The sequence below is a fragment of the Jatropha curcas genome, chromosome 1 (genome assembly GCF_041381405.1).
Source record: "Jatropha curcas cultivar XTBG-Jc1 chromosome 1, XTBG_Jcur_1.0, whole genome shotgun sequence".
Lineage (NCBI taxonomy): Eukaryota > Viridiplantae > Streptophyta > Magnoliopsida > Malpighiales > Euphorbiaceae > Jatropha > Jatropha curcas.
The window spans coordinates 25,081,425-25,097,321 of record NC_143151.1 but is presented as its reverse complement, the minus strand read 5'-3'; the positions used below and the strand labels follow the sequence as shown (position 1 = coordinate 25,097,321).

The following is a 15,897-nucleotide window of genomic DNA, read 5'->3' as shown; positions in this document are numbered from 1 at the left end:
TACTTCTCTAGATGGATTGAGCCTTAATCTTATAAAAATTTAACCGCCAAGCATGTGGCTAGATTCATTGAACAGAACATTTTCTGTCGCTATGGTGTTCCTCATCACATAGTTACAGATAATGGTTCTCATTTTCAAGCTGACGTTGGTCAATTGCTTTATAAATATAAGGTTGAGCACCACCATTCTTCTCCTTATTGCCCTCAGGCTAATGGTGCAGTAGAAGCTGCGAATAAGGAGATTAAAAGAATCCTGTCAAAAATGTGTGAAAGGTACAGAAGCTGGGCTGAGAAACTTCCTTTCGCGCTCTGGGGGCATCGTACTACCTTCAAATCAATAAATGGAGCCTCTCCTTTTGAACTTGTATATGGAATGGAGGCAATATTACCGATAGAGCTCGAAAAGAAGTCTCTCAGGGTTTTGGTGGAAGCTGGTCTGACCAAAGAGGAATGGGTCAAGAAGAGGTATGAAGATTTGGCGCTCTTAGACGGAAGAAGGCTGAATGCTCGATTCCAGGATCAGATGAGAAAAAGGAGGATTGCTCGTTTCTATAACAAACAGGTACATCCAAGGGCATTAAAAAACGGAGATTTGGTGTTGATCAGGTTATTGGACCATGAAGCCCAACATCATCCTAGTGGGAAATTCAAACCCAACTGGCATGAACCGTTCAGAATTCAAAAGTTACTGGCAAAAGGCGCTGCTGAATTAGTCACCATGGAAGGGGAGCCTGTCAACCGGATTGTCAATCAAGACCAAATGAAAAGATTCTACGTCTGAAATGATGATTTCGGTTAATAATAATAAAAAAAAAAAGAGGCGAAGTTGAAAACCCGAAAGGGCGGCTTAGGCAAGCAATAAGCTCGCTAGGTTGAAAACCCGAAAGGGCGGCCTAGGCAAAAGTTAGAGCATGAAATAAGAATGATAATAAAATAAAATTTTCGGGATCAACGCGTGGTGCTTACTTTAAATTCAGAATCCATGCCATGCGTTCGTGATAAAAGTACGATTGGTCGACTAATACCATCAACTTGACTCGAAGGAGAATAGGAAATCGAATAGTTAGAGCAAATGACCATTGTATTAGAATAAGCTCTCTTTACTTCTGTATAATGTTGAAAAGAAGTAAGATCAATAAAGGATTTGAATTTCAAAATTTTTCTTTTGTTCCGGGGTTGTGGTAAAAGAATGCAAGACCTTCCTCTCTGTTTATTTAAACAAAGATTGACTCACTTGGTCTAAAATTTTCTAGCTGCTGGTCTCGCCTGAGCAATGAAAACCTTTAAGACATTGATCGGAGGGACGAACACCATTTTCTCAGTGATTTCCCCAGAAAGATCAATATAAAACCTTGAATAAACCTTAGTACACATATAGGTTCATGCATACATAAAGGAGTTACATTTGTTATTTTTTGTCTAATTTATGCAGGTAATAAAATAGTCATCCCATTCTTTGTTATTTCTCGGTGTAAGCTTTTATCTTTATCAAATAATTCATTTTTATGAGCATTTCTTTATTGATCCAGGGGGTAGGAGGCCCAAATAACTAACGTAACAAATAATTTCGAAAGAAAAGTTTTGTTGTCTGGTGTTGTCCATGTATGCAGGAATTAATAAAGGCAGAACCAGAAAATTCATTGATTCAAAGAAAGCAATAACAACATTTATTTCTGACAGGCGTTTTTCGCAAGTGTACGAAATCGCAACAAGTAATATAGAGTAAGAAAGTATCGTATCCACAGGGATTGGTTATCAATTACCAAAATTATGTTAACCTATTATTATTTAGACGATGATAAAGGGAATTTGCTATAAAGTAAATAAAATTCAAAGTAAAAGAGATCAAACACAAAATTATTGTGAAAAGAAATCAGGAGATTAAGCTACTAGGGAATTTGATTTCATTTAATTCTATCCAGTTTATTCTATTAGTTCATTAATCAAGTTTAATTGTTCAAGTAGGAGAAAACAACCCTAAAGTCACTAACAAGCTCTCCCGATTTATTGTTAGCGATTCTAATCCAAATTAATCACCTACCTTAATAGAGAAATTAAACATGAATCAGATCATTAGGTTTTATGGTTGTTTTATGTATCCACAACTTAATACTGTATTAACTTATGAAAACCCCCCTTGAGTCAAACCATATAGTTTCCACATCAAGTTATTATTCTCAAGTAATTTATTACCTTGTTCATATCAATAACCCTTCTCCCGAATGTAATTATTGAAATAAATCAATCCAGGGGAATTATTCTGCCTGGAAGCCTTAAGCACAATAATAAATTATAACAAGAACAAAGAAAAATAAATCTAATATTATAAGCTGGAATCGAATTAAATTACATCAAATCCCTAGTATAAAAGTTTAGCTAGACATAGTAATTAAATTAAACTCAATCACACTTGAATCATTCATCATAATTAAAGACAATAATAAAGAAAGAAACAAGATGAAGAGTTTAGAATAAAAACTGTATCACAACTATGTTGAAGGCTTCCTTGAATCTTAGCACAATTATTTGAAGCTTGAAATCTTTGAGAAGAAGAGAGAAGTAAAGTGTACAAAGCAAAACGAGAGAGATAGATGTAGATCCAGATCGATCCTCTCCAGGATTATTCGATCTCTTGTTATGAGAAGTTCCTTTCTTTATATAGAGGTCTGAAGGCAAGTCTGACTCCTTTTAGGAAATAGAATCCTTATTTAGTACAAAATCCTTTATAGGAGATCATAACTGTTTAGGCTCTTGATTTCTTCTTGATTAGGACTCCTTTTTCCTTCAAGAATAAGTCCAGGTCTTGTTTAGTGTGTTTAGGAAACTCCTTGAAGTCGGCCCATGTGAGAAAGGCTTGATTTGCGTATTGAATTCATGCTGGTTCTGCCTGGGCAGCACGGGGCGTGCTTCATGGCATGGGCTGGGCGTGCTTTAGTCTGGAAGTCTGGAAGTCTGGCTAGTGAAGCATTGCAGCATCTCGCGCTCGCGAGTTGTAGATTCGCGCTCGCGCTCGTGCATGTGAAGCTTGCGCTCGCGAGTTGCGTGGCCTAACTCTCTGCCTCTTGTTTGCGCATCTCGCGCTCGCGTAATGTAGAATCGCGCTCGCGAGTGTTGGTCGCGCTCGTGCATGTGAAGTTCGCGCTCTGCCTCTGTTTTGCGCAACTTGCGTGTGCTTCGAGGCACGCTTTAGGCGTGCTGGCCTCTCTCCTCAGGGCTTCTAGCACGGGCTTGCCTTCCAGCACGGGATGGGCGTGCTAGAAGCTTAGTGCCTTGCATTCTACATTTTCTGCGCCAAATTTCTGCAATTTCTCTTAGATCAAGCGGATTAAAGACCAAGGAAGCTTTTAAACATAATTATACTAAAAGTGATTTAAAATTAAATTAAAGAAGTAAAAACTTACTAAAATTCTAATAAAAACTATATTAAAAATACTATAAAATTTACACTTATCAATTTCAGTAAGGGCTATTGTCAGACACCGATCCTTGCAGAATTTAACATCATCATGGGGTAAAGAACCAGTTCACATACTCAGGTGTCACAGTGTCCTGCATCACTTCTTCACCTAGGTACCTGGTATTTCGATTTCGCCAACGATCAGCCAAATTGGCCAACAAATGCGGTGTTATCAGACCACTCTCGAAGTTATGGATCCTGGGCACGCGCTGTATCATCCCGTATTGACGACTGATCCTGTCAGGAAAATAGGCCATGGAACGGTCTAGGCTGGCGTACAACACATAGTTGAGATTCATGTTTCCAATAGTGACCAGCCTGATCCTCCACCAAGGACAAGTCCACCGAATTGTCGGGTTGTCCCCAAAGTCGAAATGTCCTCGAGTCCGAGACCGAAAGTTGGCAGGACCATAGGTTGGAATCAAACGAGCAGGGACCGAGAGAAGTAGGCTTAACTTGTCTAGAGCCCAGGCCTATAGCAATATTGGACAACCGCGATGATGAACATTGAAATTGGTGATATAAAGGGCAATATCCCTTACCCAGCACATCGTTTCTCCCTTGATCATCATGAAGACAGTACGATGGTACAGTTGCATGTCACGAACAACTGTCAGAAGTCAGAAATCTCCAGTTCCAGGTTGGCGGTTCTTCATGGCATACACATTCAGCAACAAGAAGCAACAAGCTCGAATCCAAGAAGGATCCACATCCATGGATAGAACCTTGTTAAGAAAAGGCTCTAAAGGAAGACCCTGATCTGTGTTTATGCCATCAGGGAGGTAAACCGGACACAGGGCCACGATCTCAGCTAGATCACACCCAGGACCTGGGGGCAGGGCCGGAGTTTCATTTTGTTCAGGATGATGGTCCATCACAGCACATGGTTCCTCATAGGTCAGAGTTATTTCAACGTCTTCAAACCGGAAAACCATGGTATTAGGATTGAAATGTGCAACAAGCCAAGACAAGAAACCATGGTTAGGTTTTAAGTCTTTGAAATATTTCAACCAGGCGAGTTGGTTAATAGGAGGAATTTGCCACAGGTCATCAGAAACGGATTGAACAAAAGACGAAACTTGGTTTCTAAAAGCCATGAGAACAAAAAGTCGGATTATCTGAGAAACCGATTTGCTTTGAAGGCTAGATGTAAAGGGAAGGTAAAGTAAAACCCCCATTTATAGAAGGGTGAAGGGACCGATGAGTGAAGCATCGTCATCACTCGACTTAATGTCCATTGACGAGGGTAGTTGGAAAGATATTCATGCATGGACTGCTTGGGTCGGTGAGCACTTAAATCCGCATTGATCAATAAAAAGGACGATGTGTACAATGAGGAGGTTGAATCTTTATGACCGCATTGATTGCCCTGTCAGGTAAGTATTACGATCTATTATTATTTAGTAATCTATTCTCGTCGTACTTTATTTTAAGTCCATTATTTTAGTCTTTCTTTATTTCATTTATTTCATTCACTTTATTTATAATAAATTGGTCCATGGACCACTAATAAGGCGGACCGCTTTTGTGAATAAACGGGACATCGCCCTCTTTTTCGTGTTTTTGTATTTGTGTTTTATTTTTGCAGGAACAAGACTCCATACCAGGTGGGAACGGGACATCTCCCAATACTACACCGGCCGGTCCAGCCAGAGCAGCCGCACCACCCACCTCAGCCGCTGCCTCTGCTCGGTAGTGAGCCGCAGTCTTATGCGTCTTCCGCTCCTGCATTAATTTACAGAGAAAATAATGGCATCAGTGATTTGAAATAGTGAAAATAGTAATGACAGTAAATAAGGCAGAAGATCAGCAAAGTCACCTGAATGTACTCAAGAATCTCAGGAAGTCGCGCCTGCATCTGAGAAGCGAAGTAAGAGGGGAAATCACCGACGGACAGAAAATCGTTCACCGAGAAACCTCTGTACTCCACCTCCAAGTCCTCCCGGGTCAAGCCCTCCAGGATACACATATGCCGAGGAGGGGCATGAGGTACCCTCCGCTGTGCTGGAGCCACCGGAGTGTCGAAAACTCTCTCTCCGAGAAAGTAGCGGTCGACCCAATATCCTCGCAATCCCATGGAGTCAGGGACAGCTACAAAAACAAGGAATCAGTAATTGTTGTGCATTAAAATAAAAAGAGAAAACTAAGCTAAGTGTTCAGGGTTTCTGCTTGTACTCACATCAGACAGCTCCTGGTCATTAAGGAAGCTCCGCCAGTACTCGGGAACCTCGCCACTGGCATAAGTGTGATGGCAGTGGGCTAGATAGCAGGGAATCCTCCTGGACTCGACGGGAGAATCACCGCCCGGATAGATACAGTACTCATAGGACCATACCTGCAGCAGAGTAAGAAATGACATCAGTAAGTTGAACAGTTGAGAATGACAAATAAAAAAAACTGAAGGGAGAAAGAATGTTACCTCCAGAGGCCGGATAAACAGCTAGTTCGACTCACCGCTACCACTGGTCCAGACATCCAGACCGTGATAGAGGTGAGCCAAACCGAGTGTGGCCCAGTAGAAGGACTCGACCTGGCTCAGATCCCGTAGACATGCCAGCACCGTCGGGTCTCCCTTATTCTGGGAGGTGCACAGCAGCTGAGACGAGATGATGTAGAACAAGAAGGACCGAGCAGCCTGGTCCCTCTCCTCCCGAGTATACGCAGGAGCAGCAGGTCGGGCCTCCTCCGGCAACTCCCTCCAAGCCTCCAAACGGGTCCTGATCCTCTCGGCCCAGAACCGGAAGACCGTCTCGTAAGACATACACCCCTGTACGGTGTACCGGGTCTGTGTGGTGACACCGAGCAGAGAACGGACCAGTTGAGCCCCGAGAGTGGTCGTCTGATACCGAGCATCCAGTGGGGGAGCAGGACCGGTGAAGCGAAGGCCTGTAATGGCAGCGTAGTCCACGGGCGTGAGAGTCATCTCGCCAAACCCGAACACGAAGGTGTGCGTGCAGTCGTTCCACCGCTCCATCAATGCATATCGCATAGCGGGCGGGAAACGAGGCTGGGTGCGGCGCAATCCCGCAGCATAATCTCCGAAGCCTGCAGCAACGACCCGAGCTCACATGGGCGGGTCCAGCAAATCCCAGAAGGCAGAGGCATCGGTGGCTGATCCAGCCGTGCGGGCCTTGCCCAGATTAACCTGTAAGAAAAAAATTCCCAATTTTAATAAGTGTAACACTAACAATTGTTCATTTTCTTCTTTGGCAGGAAAAATAAAAAACCAAAAGTCGGTTTGAACCGTAGCTGCGTCACGCAACTACAAAGCCGTGTCACGCATCTACACAGCTGCGTCACGCAACTTTGCCCAAGTTGCGCACTTAGAAGCACAGCTGCGTAGTGCATCTCAGCACTCGCGCCACGCCACTCCACAGCTGCGCCACGCAACTGTTTGAAATATGTGGCCCTAAGAATAGATGCGCCACGCAACCACAAAGTTGCGCCACGCATCTCGGTAGCTGCGTCACGCAACTATTCAAGACTCTTCCTCATTGACGAACAATCGCGTCACGCAACTGTTCTTCCAAAGAACAGCTGCGTGACGCAACTGTTGAAGGTACGCAGTAATTCAATTTCAACCTAATTTCACTATGTTTGTGTTGTTTTCATGCAATTTTCAAGGCAAAATCAAGTCGCCTAGAGCTACCAACAATCAAATGTCAACAAATCAAGTTCTAACACAGTAAAAAGGGTCGATTCTAAAGTTCAAAGGCAAACTAGGGTTTCTGGCCTCTCGAGTAGTTGCGTCACGCAACTGTTCACACAGGAACAGCTGCGTCACTCAACTGTTCATGGAAGAACAGCTGCGCCATGCAACTTCTACATGCGTGACGCGACTGTTGACGCAAGCATAAACTGAAGAACGGGTCATATACTACGAATAAACGGATCAAAAGCGGTAAAAAAAATAATAAAAAAGAGAAAGGAATTTTTTTACTTACCTCGGACTGAAAGCCGCGCATCCGGCTCGTCTCGTACCTGACCGGGAACTCCGTACCCGGCGACGGAAGGAGCTGCAACGACCGCGTCCCGGGGGTCAGCGGATTCCGGCTCACCGGCACTGGCTTGCCATCGAACGTCGGGATATCGGGTAGGGCCCCGAGGGTCTCCATCTCCGGAGTGTAGGCGGAGGCAGGGATTTCAGAGAGTTGAGACATCTTTCTCGGTTGAAAGTTCAGAGAATTCTCAATTGCTTAGGGTTTGTGATAAGTAAAAGTGAATCGATTAAGAATGAAAGTTACTTATAGTAAGCAAGTTGGGCCCAAGCCCACTCTTCCAAGCCCAAAAGGAGCATTGGGCCCGTTATCTCTTTTCGAGCCCAACAGGCCCATGCAGCCCATTTCAAAAACCCACAACGGTCCATTTCGGCAATTTGACGTCGATGTGCGGCTCGTACACTTCAGCAATTTTTGTCTACTCATCGCACAGGGGGTAGGACATCAAATTGCCCAGATTACCCTCAGGTAAGTTTTCTTCCAACCACTGTATCATAAAGGGTATACCTGAAAATGCAGATAACAAATTTTCTGTTAAATCGTTTATGCCGAAATTTTTGTTAAAATTTTTGCAAAATAATTAAGAATATGCCTACAAAGGTGGATATTTTTGGTCCTAGGCTGGAATTCCGGACTGGGGGCAAAAGTATAACCTTTTGCCTTAATACAAATCCTTTTTCATAATTAATGCATGGGAACATGTGATGTTCCAATATTTTTCTAACAAAAGGCAAGGTTCGTTTGCATACGGATATTGCTCTTTTTCTTCTGGTGAATAGTTTTTCAGGCCAACCGGTGATGGTTTTTCGAAGCCGATAGGTCTTACTGATTAGTGATGGTGCATTGCGAAGCTAATCAGGACAATTTCAATTTTCGATCAGTGATGATGTATTGCGAAGCTGCTCGGGTTTTCTCCCCCAGTCAATGATGATGAATTGCGAAGTTGACCAGGGTAAAACCGACATCTTTTGGGCCGACCAAACCGAGCCTCAGAGATGCTTTTTCTAAAAATCGACTGGAGCCGACAAAGCCGATCAAACCGAGCTAAGTAGGTGGCCAGATCAAAGTCCTTCAAGCCGATCAAACAGAGCCTTGAAGACTTTGTCATCAAATCAACATCATTTGAGCCAATCAAACCGAGCTTCGAAGATGTCTCTTCAGATCCCACAGGAACCGACAAAGCCGATCAAACCGAGCTGAGAAGGTGACCAGACATTCAAATCCTTCAGGCTGATCAAACTGAGCCTCGGAGGTATCTTCAAAGCCAATCAAACCGAGCTTTGAATTCATTCACTTATTTGATGGAAGCCGATAAAGCCGATCAAACCGAGCTGAGGAGGCGTCCAGATAATTAATTCATCATCTTTTCGAGCCGATCAGACCGAGCTTCGGGAGTGATTGCCTGATAGAAGGCGCGTCAGTGGACCACTTTAACATTAATTATTTATACAATTAATGATAAAGTGGGGGGGCAAACTGTTGACGCGTAATTTTATGCCCCACCTGACCCGATGATGATAATGAGGATAAGGGATGAAAAATCACGATAAACCAGAAGCGTTTAAACCAAATTTTGAATGAAACAGGCCCAAAGGAGCCTGACCCGCGTTAGGGTTGCGTCACGCAGCTAGTACCTGCGTGACGGCACTTTTAGATGCGTCACGCAGCTCTAACAGGGCTGACACCTCTGGCGCGCGCCCGTGCAACAGCCTGCACTGTTTGTATGGATACGCGGCAACTGTACGAAAAGTAAGTCACGTCACGCAGCTTACGGGTGCGTCACGCAGCTTACGGGTGCGTCACGCAGCTTACGGGTGCGTCACGCAGCTTATACCTACGTGACGCGACTATGCTCTGTTGCCCTAGCCATATAAATACAACATTTTACAGCAAAAACGGGACTTTTTGCTCTGTTGACCAGAGCAGCCGCGTCACGTAGCTACTACCTGCGTGACGCGACTGTTCATGTCCAAGAGCCCTTAGTTTGGATTGGACCACCTGCGTGACGCAGCTGTTCGCGTACTCAGTTTTTATTTTGTTTTATGCTTTATTTAATGTATCGCTGTAAATAAATAATCAATATGTCTGAATATTTTAAATAAGTCACGAACAGTTCCGTCACATAGCTAGGAGTTCCGTCACAGGACTGTTCTTCATAGAACAGCTGCGTGACGCAACTGTTCTAGTCTACAGGACCATAACCAGAGTTCTGTCACGCGACTGTTCTTCATAGAACAGCTGCGTGACGTAACTATTATGAACCCCAAAATAAAAATAAGAGCTGCGCCACGCGACTATTCTTCCATAGAACAGCCGCGTGACGCAACTGTCCTCCAGTCCCAGACTACTTTTATTATTTTGTCTTAATTTCTCCTCATTAAATAGATTTCCTAGCTTAATCTGGGAAATAATCAATAATGGGCAAATTGAGTTTTAGTCAAACCAAGTCAATTAATCTGTTGTGATCATGGTATTTTGAGATTTAATATTTGTTATTTCCTTTTAATTATATTATTAAACTCGGTTTGTGGCCCGCCTTTAACCATAAGGCAAGAGCGGGTCTTTTAATTATTTTTGCTATATATGGTGGATGAATGGTGAATGTGATGTTTAATTTATGAATGAATGCAATGAATGAATTTATTTGGGACGGTTAATTAATTTTCCATTTAGGAACTCGGTTCGATTTGTTCGGGTTGGGTTTAAATAATTGGCTTTTCTAAAAATAAAATCAATTAGAAATCGTAGGTTAAAAGAGGCCGGTTTTTCCGGGTGTCGGCTTCCAACGGGCCGACGTACCTAATTCCCTTACCTAGAATCGTACTTGGTACGCCTGACCAGTTTTCTTTCGAATAATTAGGCCTTAAATAAAATGGGTTAAAAGGAGTCATTTTTGTAAAATAAAATTGGAAACGGTCCCATTGCCGAAATAATGGGTGGCGACTCAAATGATTTATAAGACCGATTTATCGGCATCGCGTATCCAAAAGATTTTTATCACCTCCTTCCAAAATAAAACAAATAAAAGAACCAAATTTTGATGTTTTCCGAGGTCCTTCCGGGGTTTTGGGATTTCGACGAAAACAGCCGGGTACCTTTGACAGAGGAAACTCTACCTTTAAATGATGCATTTCCAGATGAGTATGTTTTCTCTTTAAGTAATAGTACTCCTTGGTTTGCTGACATTGTCAATTATTTAGTTACTAGATCATTGCCTGATGATTTAACTAAGCATGAAAAAAGATAAAATTAAAAGTGATGCCAAATACTATGCTTGGGATGACCCTTATTTGTGGAAATATTGTTCAGATCAAATAATTAGAAGGTGTCTCACTAATGATGAGGTTAAGTCCATTCTTACATTTTGTCATTCTTATGCTTGTGGTGGTCATTTTGGACCTAAGAGAACAGCTCGTAAGGTTCTTGAATATGGATTTTATTGGCCAACATTATTCCATGATTCATATATTTTTTGTAAAGCTTGTGCTAATTGTCAAAGAACTGGAAATTTAGGACATAGGGATCAAATGCCCCTTAATCCTATTTTGATTTGTGAAATTTTTGATGTGTGGGGTATAGACTTCATGGGTCCTTTTCCTGCTTCTTTTGGTTACACTTACATATTGCTTGCTATTGATTATGTTTCTAAGTGGGTAGAAGCTAAGGCTTGTCGAAATGATAATGCTAAAACTATTGTGGATTTTTGAAGTCTAATATTTTTGCCAGGTTTGGAACTCCAAGAGCTATCATTAGCGATCGAGGGACACATTTTTGTAATAAGACAATGGAAGCTCTCTTCAAGAAATATGGGGTTACTCATCGAACTTCTATTGCCTACCATCCTCAGACAAGCGGGCAAGCGGAAGTATCGAATAGGGAAATTAAGTCAATTCTGGAGAAAACAGTGAGTCCAAATCGAAAGGATTGGAGTTTGCGTTTAGATGATGCTCTGTGGGCGTATCGCACAGCCTATAAAACACCTATAGGAATGTCTCCTTACCGAATGGTTTTTGGGAAACCATGTCATTTACCGGTGGAATTAGAACATCGAGCTTATTGGGCTGTAAAGAAGTGCAATATGGACGTGGATGCTGTTGGAGAACATAGGAAGTTGCAACTACAGGATCTGGAAGAGATTAGAAATGATGCTTATGAGAGTTCTCAGATTTACAAGGAGAAAACCAAGGCCTTTCATGATAATTCAATTTCAAGAAAGCAATTTTTAATTGGCCAGAAATTTTTACTCTATCATTCAAGACTGAAATTGTTTCAGGAAAGTTAAGGTCAAGATGGATTGGACCTTTTGTGGTTATCAATTTTTTTCCTCATGGTGCAGTGGAAATTCAGAGTTTAGAGACTAATAAAATTTTTAAGGTTAATGGGCACCGATTGAAACCATTCTATGAGGGTTTTCGAGCAGCAACAGAGGAAATATCATTGGAAATTCCTAAAGTTCAGGTTTGAAAGTAGGAAGTTTGAAAATAAAAGAGTAGATGAATAAAAAAATAATAAAGTTTCTTTTTTTTTATTTTAATTTTATTTATTTATTTATTTATTTTTAGTCATCTTCTTTAATAAAATGATCCAATTTGATTGTTTTTGGATGCAGAAGCCGTGATCTTTCCTTGGGAGAGTTTAATGGAATATGAAATTTTAATAGGCCTTATAAGCGTCAAGTGTGGGCTTTTTCTTATTATATTATGTTCTCCCATTTTTTTTTTTGACTCATATATACATCACGTGAGTAAGGTGAGAACAAAAGAAAAGAAAAGGAGAAGTGAATTTCATTCACCCGACATTCCCAAACTCTCTCCCCCACGCGAAGCAGAGATCGTTCAGTCTCTGTTCAGATCGCCCAACGCCAGCAAAAATAGAGCCCAATCAGTAGCTTCGGAGCCATTCCCTTTTCTTCTAGTAGCAGTGTTCGAAGGTTTTGTACCCAATAGATGCGTCCCCTGTTTTGGTTTTAGATCACAAGTCCAGCAGTTGAGGTAAGTTTTCTTGGACATAAATTTCAATTTCTGTTTTTCTTTTGCTTGGATTTATGTTGGGTATTAGATTGGGACAATGTAATTTAAGTGTGGGGGAGGGAATTTTGAGCTAGAAAAATCATTGATATGAAATTTGGGTTCAATTGCTAATTGTTTTGGTTAAATTTTGCTGGGTATTGTAATAATCAGCAGCAATTTTGTTGGGTCTTATTAAAATGTGAGTAATTTGTTCTAATATGTGCTTGAATTTGATATTGATTTTGGGTAGCTGAAATTCTGATGATTAGAGAATTTTATCTTAACTTAGAACAGCCCTTTGAATTCAATAGAAAAACCCTCTTAATTACTTAAGTAAAGTTAATTTGGTAGCTATTATCTCTTGTCCATTTAGAATAAATTATTGAATGTAGTTATTCTTTTTGACATAATATATGAGGCTTGAATGAATCATGGTTAAATTTCTGAATTGCTTGATCATAATTCACATCCATTGCTTTTCCAATTATTGTATAAACAGCTTGGGTATGGAGATGAGTATGTGTGTGTTTACTTTTGAATTTAAGGTTACTAAATTGAAAAAAAAAAAAAAACAGCAAGTAATTAAATTAAGACTTGAGCAGTCGAGGTACTCCACTGTCCGAGTTTGGGCAAAGAGTAGTGTTAGTAGCCACTTGAGTTTGTGACTCCAAGTACCCGCAAGCGGGTTACCAATGATGACACACTCAGGCAATTGATAAATGTTCAAGCACACAAAAAAAAAAGTCAAAAAAAAATATAAATAAATAAATAAAAGTTCAGCATTATTTGTTTTGTGTGTGATTGCAATGATTTTCTATGACCAAGCTGTTTAACAAATAATTCTTTAAGCAATGGTTTAATTGATATGGAATTTAAATTGCATGTTTAAAATTACAAAGTTCAAGCCTAGTCTATTATGTTTGAAAGAATGTAAATTCAATTCTTTATTCTCCATAGATTTCAAATTTGAATATTCAACTTAGCTTTACTTTTGTAATTAAGGTTGCTTTTCTAAAGATGTTCTTATAAGAGTTGTGAAGAGTTGGGTGAATTTCCTTTTGTGTAGATTGAGTTTTTCCTTGAGGACAAGCAATTATTAAGTGTGGGGGAATTTGATGGGTTTATTATTTGTGCCGAATAACCTATGAAAATGTGACTATTTTAGTCATATAATTTGGTATTTTAGATGGGTTTGTTGGTCTATGTGATTAAATAGATGCAGGTATTAATTTGACTCTATTTATTTGCCTTTTTGGGATAAAATCACTAAGTCAGAGGATGAGGAGCTGCTGGATTCTTTTTGGAAGATTTATTCAAAGGTTTTGAAGAATAAAGAGGATCATGGGATTTTATTTTGTTGGATTTGATTTGATTGTAAATATATTTTTCTCAATTTCCTTCGAAATAGTCTTCTCTTCTCTTCTATAAAAGGGAGAGATGGGCTATTAGTTGGGATATCAGAGTTTTGAGTTAATAATTATTTTCTTTAGTTTGTAAGCTTGGAAATGGCCATACGTGGCTGAATTCTTTCAATTCCAGCTTAAGGTTTAATCAAGTGCTAGTTCTACCGAAGTGTTGTGAGAATTGTTCTTCTTTTTACTCATTTAACTCTTAAATATTTGTTTATCTCTTGCAATTAATGGTTTAGATGGATATTGTTGTACTATTTAATTAAGTAAATGGCTAGTTATTTGATTAATTTAGAGTGACAGGTGCTAGTTAATATAATCAAATTCGTAATTGTTTGATTGAGTTAACAATTTGTAGCAATTAATATAGCTTGTTTAGAGCCAGATTTTCAAGTTATATTAAAGGGATAAACAATCTTCTTGAATAGACTACACATGTTGTTTATTAGATTGAATTGGGTCTTTCTTATTCTTAATGCTACCAATATATTTTAATTTTAGGCGCATGTCAAAATTAGTTATTGGTAAGGTATTAATCAAAGCGCGTTGTCTTGCTTATTCTGTTACTACGGAAAGACTAGGTTGTTTAAAGCATTTTTGGTAACCATAACCAATTTATTGATTATGTTAATTAGTCAATTTGAATTCAGTGATCAACACAAAGAACTAGTACAAGATTGACCTTGGATGGAAATATTTCTCCAATTGAATTTCCCATTTTTAAATTACTATTTTTGCTAGATTCAATAATTTTTCCAATCCTCCCATTCATAATTCATTTTTATTTTCTAGTTTTAAAAATAATATTTTTAATCTCTAGTCTCTGTGGATTTCGACCTTACTCACCATTTTCTTCAAGTTCTTTAGATTGGTAATAAGATTATTAATTTTGGCGGATTCGACACCGACCACACGTATAGTACTATTCACGCATATAGTCACTATTCACATATACTACTGTTCATGTATACAGTTTCTGTTGGTGATAATATTCTGAGCAAGTCAAAATGGACAACCAAAATGATCAGTCTAAATGGTGCAAATTACCATATATGGAGAAATAAAATAAGAGATCTCCTTATGGTAATCAAAACGTATTTGCCCGTGTTTAGTTCAACTAAACCAGAAGACAAGACTAATGAGGAATGGGCTTTCGAGCATGCATCCAAATTTAGTCTCAGTTGGCAGACTTGATGATGAAGATTTTTGTAGCACCTTCAGAAATAGTCAGTGGAAGCTCACAAAAGGTTCATTTGTGTAGCCAAAGACCCAAAGCTGTACATGATGCATGCAAAACTCTCCCAATACACTTGGAATGCAGCGGAGAATGACAATACAGTTGAATTGTGGCATAAACGACTAGGCCACATAAGTGAGAAAACTCTGGCAAGAAAGAACGTAGTACCTGGATTGGATAAAGTTCACCTAGACAAGTGTCCTGATTATATGGCAGGAAAGCAAAACAGAGTAGCTTTCAAGATTACCCCTCCTTCCAGAATGAAGAATGTATTAGATCTGATTCATTCAGATTTGTGTGGACCATTGACGATGTCATATGGTGGATATCGATATTTTGTGACATTTATCAATGACCATTCTAGGAAGACCTAGGTATACACATTGAAGTCTTCTAAACCTGGTTGAGAGACAGACAGGCAAGAAGTTGAAGTGTATCGGGATAGATAATGGTGGAGAATACACTGGGCCATTTGATGCTTTCTGCAAAGAGCATGGTATTCGACATCAAACGACACCTCCTAAGACGCCGCAACTGAATGTTTGGCTGAGAGGATGAATAGAACTTTGATGGAGAGAGTCAGATGTTTACTCTCACATGCAAAGTTGTCTAAAGGTTTTGGGGTGAAGCTCTTCTTACAGCAGCTCACCTTGTGTTCCTCTACAGTATGATACTCCAGAAAGAGTATGGTCAAGAAAGGATGTTTCCTATGATCATTTGTGGGTGTTTGGTTGTAAAGCCTTCATGCATATCTCGAAGGATGAACGGTTTAAGCTTGATGTCAAGAC

The 15,897-nt window shown here is 40.1% G+C and overlaps 1 pseudogene; it reads left to right on the top strand.

Annotated features, from left to right (window-relative positions):
• Positions 1 to 15,897, top strand: part of LOC149499214 (uncharacterized) — a 35,054-nt pseudogene that overhangs the window by 12,245 nt on the left and 6,912 nt on the right.